Raw genomic sequence first — 8,955 nt, 5'->3', positions numbered from 1 at the left:
GAATTCCATTTTAGGCAGACCATTATGACCCTTTGAGTGACCAGCTGGGTAGGGCGAACAACTTATGCAATATCGTCAACACCCTCCGGAAGCATGAAGGTGCGTAATGTCCATAAAAAAATATTACATTCCGATATATCATTTTTCTCACGTTGAAGAGCCGTCTGGGGCGTGGTTGCAGACACTTCAGAAATGGATTTCTAAAACACGACTGAACCCACTGATGTTGGGCGTGGAGCTCATCTGGGCGCACCTATTGTTCGGTGCACCCTCTTTTGTCCTGAACGGTCATGGGAATGGTACACTCTGGAAGACTTCAGCTACATACGACTACAGCATTCAGTTGCAATATTCAGCTGGTTCAAATAGCTACACATTAGATATCTCTACTCTGCAAGACACGCTTTGCAGTTTTCGCTTAACCTTACCAGAGGTCGTGAGATTGTAGCGCACGAGGAGCACATGGCTGGTTTGGTTAGTTGGTAAGCTACGCAGTAGCACGCACCGCTGTAGATCACGGGGGTACCGGGGGCCTGTTCCAAGCTCACCGCAGATTGGAACAGGTGGAGCGATAGCTCGCACTGCCGAGCCCAGGGATCCTGTATGCAGCTAAATTCACACTCCTGCCCGTTTCTACCTGTATACGCATCGTACCGTCGTGTGGTTGTGCATCATTACTGTCTGATGCTCGTTAAAGACCCCAGGCTAGCGGTCGCATTGCCCTGGCTAATATTCTTAAGCTCAGACACCAGACGCTCATTGGGGCTGCCTTTCCACTTTCTAAATAAACACACAAGACAATTTGTTTTTAGTCCACAGTGCAGAAAGAAAGCGTAGTTGCGAAGCTGAACGTTGGCACTTGAAACAGGAAACTCTGGTCAGTGTTCGTAATATTAAAACAAGTGATAATCGTATAATACGCAGTAGTAGTGATAGCGGAAGAAACGCGATTTAAAACCGGGAGCAGGATGAATACAATTATCCTTTTAGAATGAAGCCGCCCTTTATAATACCAGGTCCCGGCATCAGGGTTCCGATATCCAGGTTTCAACTGCCTAAGGCACGAAGAAAAAACGTTTATGATAATCGTGGAGAGACAGTCGCCACTTATAAAAGATTGACCCGGGAGACGTTCTTTCATGTAGTACGAAGCAAAGAAGCTAGACATGTATTCTACAGTGCCAGGCTCATTGCGTTATACTTAGAAGGCTTCGTTGACCCAGACGCCGCCGCGAGTCACGGCAGTCGTATCTGCCTCAGGTGGCAACTTCGAGTTAATGGTCCTGCTTTGCACGAGCTATGCAGATGGGAAGGTCGCCAAGTTTGATTAATGAATGTCATGTTACAGCCCGGAAATTAATAGCGTTATTCTGTTCTTGCTCAGCGGCGCACCTATCACGGTGATCGTAACTTGTTATTACTAAACTTTCTGATAGTCAAGATAATTGGGCGCCGAAATATTCGCTGTTTAGATATGCGGTTCTCTATGCGCCAAAAGTGTATCTTCCCCGAGTAAGATTTTATCGTGCACCAATGGTAGAAGGGAATGCAGTAATTGCGTCAGGAGATAGCAGGCACGAAAACAGATTATGTCAAAGGTGCTGCTATTCGTTTACCATGCAGCATGACAGGTGCCAATTGTCGTTAGATATTTAATAAAGTTATCAGAAAGTCAAAATCACTCCAGAGCTTCACGGGGCCATCTCCGCTAACGAGCTGTGCATGTGAAATTACGATATCATGTTCACGTATTTCTCTCCAAACCGCAGAATGAACACGGCTACTGCTAGGTTAAGACACGTCTGTACCATATCATCGCAAAGTGCCTAAATGAATACAAGTTGTAGATAATCAATCCGTAATGGCTGTAGCACCTCTTCCTAGATTCTGCCACTATTTTAAAGTACAAGATGTTAAGAAAAAAAGCAAAGCGGGTGTTTTCTTTAATTCGAAACCCAACTACGTATCGCCAAATGCTAAGTCTTTCCTCAAACGTTGCACTGGCGGTTGTGCCTAGATGCCAACGTTTCAGAACGTAGTGTTATCTGATTCCTAAGCTGTAATCGATTCCCGAATTTTTTTTTTTTTTTTTAGTAAGTCGGCGGGGAACAATTTGCTATTTTTTTGCCCGAGAAGTGGGGCGTGAAGCGGGAATTCAAACGGTTTGCTTAGCGTCTTACACCGCCCTTGCATTACGTCTCAAGAGCCGGAATGTCATGCTGTCTGATGTCGCAATCCTGGCGGTAGGTTGTAGAAGTTTCGGCAAAAAAAGACAAGGGAACACAAGGGCTGCTGTCTTAGTCACAACTCGTGGCTGCCTAACGACCTTCATCAGGCAGGAGGCCCCCTCAGCTTAGCTATTGTGCCACCACCAGCGATGCGGCAGGCAACGACATGACACAAGTGCAACGTTATCAGGCGGAGAGAAAGGGACCGAAAATTGCGTACACTTTAAGCACACCAAAACTGTGTACGAACGCATGGCGGGGTTACTTATGTCTCATGGATTTGGTATCTTTCTTGGTAATTTTCCCTCTGCTTACTTGGTAGCGGCGGCAGTATACCTTACAGGTTTCGGAGTGACTACGTTTCGGCGTAAGTTATCTTGGCTTACGCGACGACAAGGTGGTTTACGTGGGCGCGTATTGAACCATTGCAGCCGACGCTCCGGAGTTGTGGTCCTTCCTGCCCCTATGCTTCGTGCTTCCTGAACAAACGCAGCAGCTAAGGGACGTGGCGGAAGCAGTGGGTTATCCTTTGACCAGCTCCGGGTGGCAGCTGAAGCCCATGAGGTCGGCTTCGAAACGTCAGCCCAAGTCCCAGCATATTTCTGGGGCTACACTTGCCGACGTCGGTCTCCTGCAGAAAGTGTAAGACGGTCGCGCTATTGGCGATTTATCACGATGTCTTCAATTGTCACAGGCAGTTCAAGAAACGCAGGGCATGGCGTGTTGTGTTGTTCGGCGTTCTTTCGATTGATTGATTAATTGGCATGTTTTCTTTTGCCACCGGTATCATGGCGGTTGGGACAAAAGGTGATTAAAATCATCAGCCTTATAGAATTATGTCTCAATCTCACTAGGCTGGGGTTAATTATAAGATGCCCGGTAGCCGCCATGTTGTGCGTTTTCAAAGCTCTGAGAAAACTACAGTGGCTTGTACTTTGTGAGTGATCAATATTAGGGTGAGACTTTTCAGTCGTCGCATGGTTTTGCTTTTAATTTGGTAGGGATCTGGGCACATTACACTTCCGTTTCGAAACGTGTTGCACTAGCAACGAAGAAAGCACATATAAATATAAAGTAGTAAAAATTAAAATACAAATAGACAGGAATTGGGTTTTTCTCATCTGAACGCTCTACGCATAATTAAATAACTGATCAGCATTGCCTTTGTTACCAGTAAAAATCTTAACAACAAGCTTTCATTATGATGAGCATGCCACTCTCTATGTCTATGAAGTTCTTGAGGTATACGCAGGTTTACATGGGAGGAGGGGGGGGGGGGTGGGGGGGGATCGGTGTTCTAGTGTGTTAGCGCACCGCAGCTCGGAGCACGTGAAGCGAAAGCTTCGCGTTGCAGAACCCAGGTATCCCGTGTTTAATCCCCACCCCTGTCCGTTTCGATTTGGATGAGCATCGTAGCGGCGTGAGGTCGTGTATCACTACTGCGTGGTGCATGTTGAAATCTCCAGGCTAGCGGTTGTGCTGCTCTGGCTAAATTTCTCATGTACAGCCGAGACACCAGAAGCCCATTGAAGCTAGCTTCCGGTTTTATAAACATACACAAAACGCAATCACTTTATGTTTACTTGGCATAGTTGCAGGATCACATCGCCGTTGATGGACGCTGTTGCAACCCTTGCCCCTTTCGTAATAACATTTCGGCGGTAAAATGATAGATATTTTCAATTGTTCCAACATCTTAACGGCAAACCCGAAATGAGCATAGCCCCAACCTCTTTCAGCCTGTCTCCGGCGCTCCTGGGCGGCAAAGTCGTTGCGCAGCAACTGCCGCGCCGCAGCCTGACTGTACATGGCCGCCCTGTGACCCTGAGGGTCTGGGTATTGGTCACGTCCCTGGCACCCCTGCGCGCCCACGTGCATAAACACAGGACTGTCTTCCAGATGGGCTACCAGAAAGCATTCCATTCGACAACGATGGTGAGAGTCAGCATGACAGCCGCGGTCCGATCACTGGGAATTCCCGTTAAGATCCGTATGTGTGCACACTTATCGCCTCGAGAGTCGATCGACACGGCTCATGTGGGGAAAAGGAGAACTGCGCTTCGTTTTACACTTGCTTGGAGCCTGTACAGTGTAAAGACTGCACAGTGTTTCTGACACACTAAAAAAAAATGCAAATATTGGTGTTCAAATCTTCGAACGACGTACGTCCGGTTTTCGGAGTTCCCGTTCAGCTGTTTTTGAGCAGTAACTAGAGACAAGGACAGCTAGTTATGCATATTCCCACTAATCAATCGAGTCAGAGTTCAAGTGTGCCCACGCTCTCTCGTCTCCTCCTCCCCTCTCAGTTGTTCCTCACATAGCTTTGAAGCAGGTTCGATAATACGGCGTGCTCTGCACAATAGAAGACTTTAACAAACATTTACTGTGGTCACAGTATTGCCCCCTTCACGCTTTTCAAGACAGGTTTCACAATGCCGGCCAAGCTGCTTTATTGTGGTAAAAAAAAGTGAAAGCCGTTTACAACTCCGTGTAACGCCGAATTGGAGCGCAGCTCTTGAGGAGGAGGAGGGAAGGGTACTGAGGGGAGGGTAGACCCCTCCTCCTTCTCCTCCTCCTTCTCCTCCTCCTCCCCTCATTATTTAATATGCTCCGGGGGGTCACCTGACCTCGGGGGGGGGGGGGTCACGTGACCTGGGGGCAGTCATGGGTAAGTTACTTTTAAAAAGTAATTCGTTACAGTTACTGTTACTTTCACAAAAAAGTAACGAAGTTACCGTTACAGTTACCGCAACAAAAAAGTAACTCGTTACAGTTACAGTTACTTTCAAAAAGTAACGACGTTACTTTTCAGTTACTTTTCTATAACACAAAAATTAAGGAAAAACTAATGTTTGAAAGAAAAAAAAATATAGACACGAATCAATCGGGCTTTCACCATAGCGGTAAATTCAAACTTAATAATTTAGCTGGAAAATTAGTCAATATTATGAAAAGAATAAAGACAAAAATTGAACTGGATGTGTTTTCTCAGATTTGAACACGAAGACTTGTTGTCGGAGTACTCCTTGTTGCAAAGTTTGCATACTGCGGTCAAATACTTAGCAACCAACTTCACCACAGAAAAATACTCTGTACGCCGGCCATGCTTGTTCTTTGTTCTGTTCTCATCAACATCCCTATCCTTGTAGCACTAGCACATTGCTCGCTCGTTGACGGTTGCGCTGTGTTTGTGGACTCCTTTGATATATTTCAGTTCGTACCCGGCAAACCAGAAACAAGCCCTGCGCCAACAACAGTAAATTTTGCCTCCACCGTTGAAACCACGCCGGAGTAGTGGCGCAAATCAAAATACGAAACATGCGCAGTGCGGAGTAGTGGCGCTAATCAAAATACGAAACATACGAAGTTCCCTCCGCGTGTTTTGTTGTTTCACGGTTGATTCACCCGATTAAAATGCGTGCGCAGAAAAGAAAAAACCGCAACAGAGGTAGTGCTTCAATATACTAAGATGTAAGTGTTCAGTCACAAAGTACAAGCAAGTGCGTAAAGATAACTACATTCTTCTTTTTTTTTCTTCATGAAATCTACACGTGGCTATATTCGGATAGTGACTCGCGAGAAAGAACGTATTCTCAAGTTTGTGCAAGGCCAACTGACACTCAAAATGACGAAACAGACACTTTGGAAAGTGCAAGGAATAGCTAGATTATACTCGTTTAATGATATATTATTCACAAAGAACTGAAAAGTAACGACAAAAGTAACTTCGTTACTTTCATCGTTACCTCAGAAAAAAGTAATAGAACTACAGTTACAAGTTACATTCTTAAAAAGTAACTCGTTACAGTTACAGGTTACCGAAAAAGTAACGAAGTTACAGTAACGCGTTACTTGTAACGCGTTACTACCCAAGACTGCCTGGGGGGCCGCGTGATCTTCGGGAGGTCACGTGACCTCGGGGGGTCCCGAGACCTTGGGGTTCACGTGACCTTGGGAGGTCACGTGACCTTGGGGTGACCTTGGGGCGACCTTGGTTACGGCGACACCGACGCTGCTCAAGCCGGAAACGGGCGCCTAAGAGCTGCGCTCTAAAATGGAAGACGTTTACAAATCTCTGTAATGCGAAACTAGAGCGCAGCTCTTGAGGAGGAGGAGGTAAGGATATGCTCCTCCTTCGTACCCTCCCCTCTTCCTCTTTCCCCCTCCTCTCCTCCTGCCCCTGAATGTGTTCATTGGTGACGTGACGCGAAGTCTTGGCGTCATTTTCTCTGCTAAATTTAGCGGGGAAACCGAATTGGTGAAGTCACGTGATATCAATTTCCGCGCTAAAATTAGGGGAAAAATTTCCCTGCTAAATTTAGCGGGAACATTTCTCCGCTAACTTTAGCGGGGAAACGTCCCATAATAGGGAGTTTTCATAGATGATTTTCGCCGTCCCGCAACGCTCTTCGTAACCCGCTACGATACCCACAACTCTACCGACAAGGCCATGAGCGCGCAAGCGCACTAGCGGCTTCTTCGTTGCGGCGAGGGCTTGGCGGAGGTGGAAACGCGGTCTACGAATACGCGCGTTTACGCCAACGGCGACGCTGCCCAACCCGGAAACGGGAGCCTAATGGTACGTTTGCACTTGCGGATCCGCTAGCGAATCCGCCCAGCCTTTGCCGCTGGGGCGAAACGCTGGGCGGAAAACGCGGTGGCGAGCCGTATACGCTCCGTGCGGGAACTATAGGGGGCGCTTTGAAAAACGCGCGTAGCGCCGCTAGCGGAGGAGCTGGTGTTCGACAGTGAGGCGCGCTCAGCAGCCTGCGGCGCCTTTTCGCGTGCGAAGCTGTGGCGGCGGAAGCGTGCACGGACGGAACTTTTGCTTTGTGAGCCGATAAGTTGAGAGTAACGTTGCATGAGTGCCGCCGCAGACCTAAGAAGGGCATTTAGCTGTTCTTGGCTTCTTATATATTGAGTTTGAGTCGTTATTAGGGGTAATTTCTTTAGTCGCGGTCGTAAAAGTGGTTTGAGCAATTTTCCGAAAAGCAAGACGTCCGCCACCATAATTGCTCTCAGTGAAAAATTTCTTCCGCTCGTCGCTGTAAACGTAGGACTGCTGGGACGATGATATTTGGAGGCGAGTGAGATGTTCACTAAGTTTGTGCACTAAGTGGGCCAAGTTTTATTAAGACAGCAGGTGTGAAAGTTATGGTTCAAAGGAATAAAGCTGTCAGGAATATTTAATATTGGACCCAAAATGTTGCGTTATAACCGGGCTGTGCGAAGTGCAGATTTGGACACAAAGCTTCTTGGACATGACCGTAACTTGACACAGCAGTTATAATACCAAAAATAAGTGGCACAGGGAAACCAGGCGGAAATTTGGTTTGGGCGGCGTAAGTGAATGGGGAACGGTTTTGACCGAGAAAGGGCTGTAAAGAGAATACCACACGTCGTGGGAGATAGAGACTTTGCAGGTAGGAAGGGACTATGAACTGTACTTCCAATTGAAACAACCTTACGAAAGGTGGCTTCAAAGCCGAGAAAACCAAGTTGCCGGCCAACACACGGTTTGGCCGTCAAAGGCTTTTGCTGTCAGCTGTTGTGTAGTAATCTGGTTGAGCGAGGTGCTGATTTTCGGCACACAGGTACTTGGACAACCATAACTTGGCAAAACACTTATTATACCTAAAAGAAATGGCATAGTTTAGCCAGGTGGAAATATTTTTGGGCAGCGTAACTAAAATGGGAACCGGTTTTGACCGTCAAAGGCTGTCAAGAGAATACCACTCATTATGGGCGGGAGGTGCACACTTTACAGGCAGGAAGGGACCAGTGGACGGTACTTCCAGTTCGAACAACTTTGCGATATGTGGCTCTAAAGCCGAGAAAACAAATTGTTGTCTACGAGACTCGGGTTGTCAGCGTTTCGACATTCAAAAGCAGGCTGATCAAAAAAGAAAGCACACCACGTAAACTTCCATACTCCAACATCGATGGTCCAGTGATTCCAAGTTTCATTGTAGTTTTCCTTAGTTTTATATTTGTCACTTTTTGTACCGTCCAAATCTTTCTTTATGAAGTACAGACTGCGTGCCATACTGGTCCGCAAATATCATCGACATGTACGATGGGGACGAAACTTCTTTGGAGGGCATTCCTTCAACGAAATTGGCTCTGCATACCCAGGAGTGTGGGATGGCATTTCAGTTCGAGCTGAGATATGTGGGCGTTACTGGTACGAAAACAAACGCAGAGCGCAAAGCGGCAGTGTAGAAGATTTCAGCCGTGCCCACACAGGGGCAGACATGATCGGGAGACCAAATTTCTCGCGTCGTACGGCACACGGGTTCATCGTTGTCGCTGTCTCACAAAACATCGGCGAGGTGAAAAACTGTGATACTTCGTCCCCACGAGATACAACGCGTAACTATTGGAGCACTTAATGACGCCGCAGTTCATGCTGTGAACCCAGCGCAACCGCACCGCTCCGACTTCAATGCGTACCAATGTACGCGGCGTGGTTTCGTTTCGCTGGGGCTCTCACTGCCTACCTCCGGTAACGGCCGCGCGGCGGCGCGCCGGTCGCGTCGCACGGAGTGTATAGGTCCAGGACCTATTTCTGCCGCCGAACGAGGCGTTTCGCTGACCGGAAGTCACATTCTTGCGCAGCGCGACGCTGCCTACGTCATGAGTACGCGTCCTTCCGGGAGCAGCAACGCCCGTGAGAGACAGCTGAGGTGGGAATTCTCGCGCCTTCTTGTCATATTCGACGGGGTGT

The 8,955-nt window shown here is 47.6% G+C and overlaps 1 long non-coding RNA gene across 1 annotated transcript; it reads left to right on the top strand.

Moving 5' to 3' along the window:
- The first annotated feature begins 13 nt into the window (after positions 1-13).
- Positions 14-4,114, top strand: LOC121836355. Its single transcript, XR_006077893.1, has 3 exons — positions 14-99; positions 2,660-2,870; positions 3,968-4,114. It is a non-coding gene; the product is annotated as an uncharacterized LOC121836355 (long non-coding RNA).
- Positions 4,115-8,955: the final 4,841 nt, after the last annotated feature.

Source organism: Ixodes scapularis, unplaced genomic scaffold, assembly GCF_016920785.2.
Source record: "Ixodes scapularis isolate PalLabHiFi unplaced genomic scaffold, ASM1692078v2 PGA_scaffold2__306_contigs__length_199485367, whole genome shotgun sequence".
Lineage (NCBI taxonomy): Eukaryota > Metazoa > Arthropoda > Arachnida > Ixodida > Ixodidae > Ixodes > Ixodes scapularis.
The sequence above is the reverse complement of the archived record's forward strand: the minus strand, read 5'-3'. Positions and strand labels throughout refer to the sequence as shown.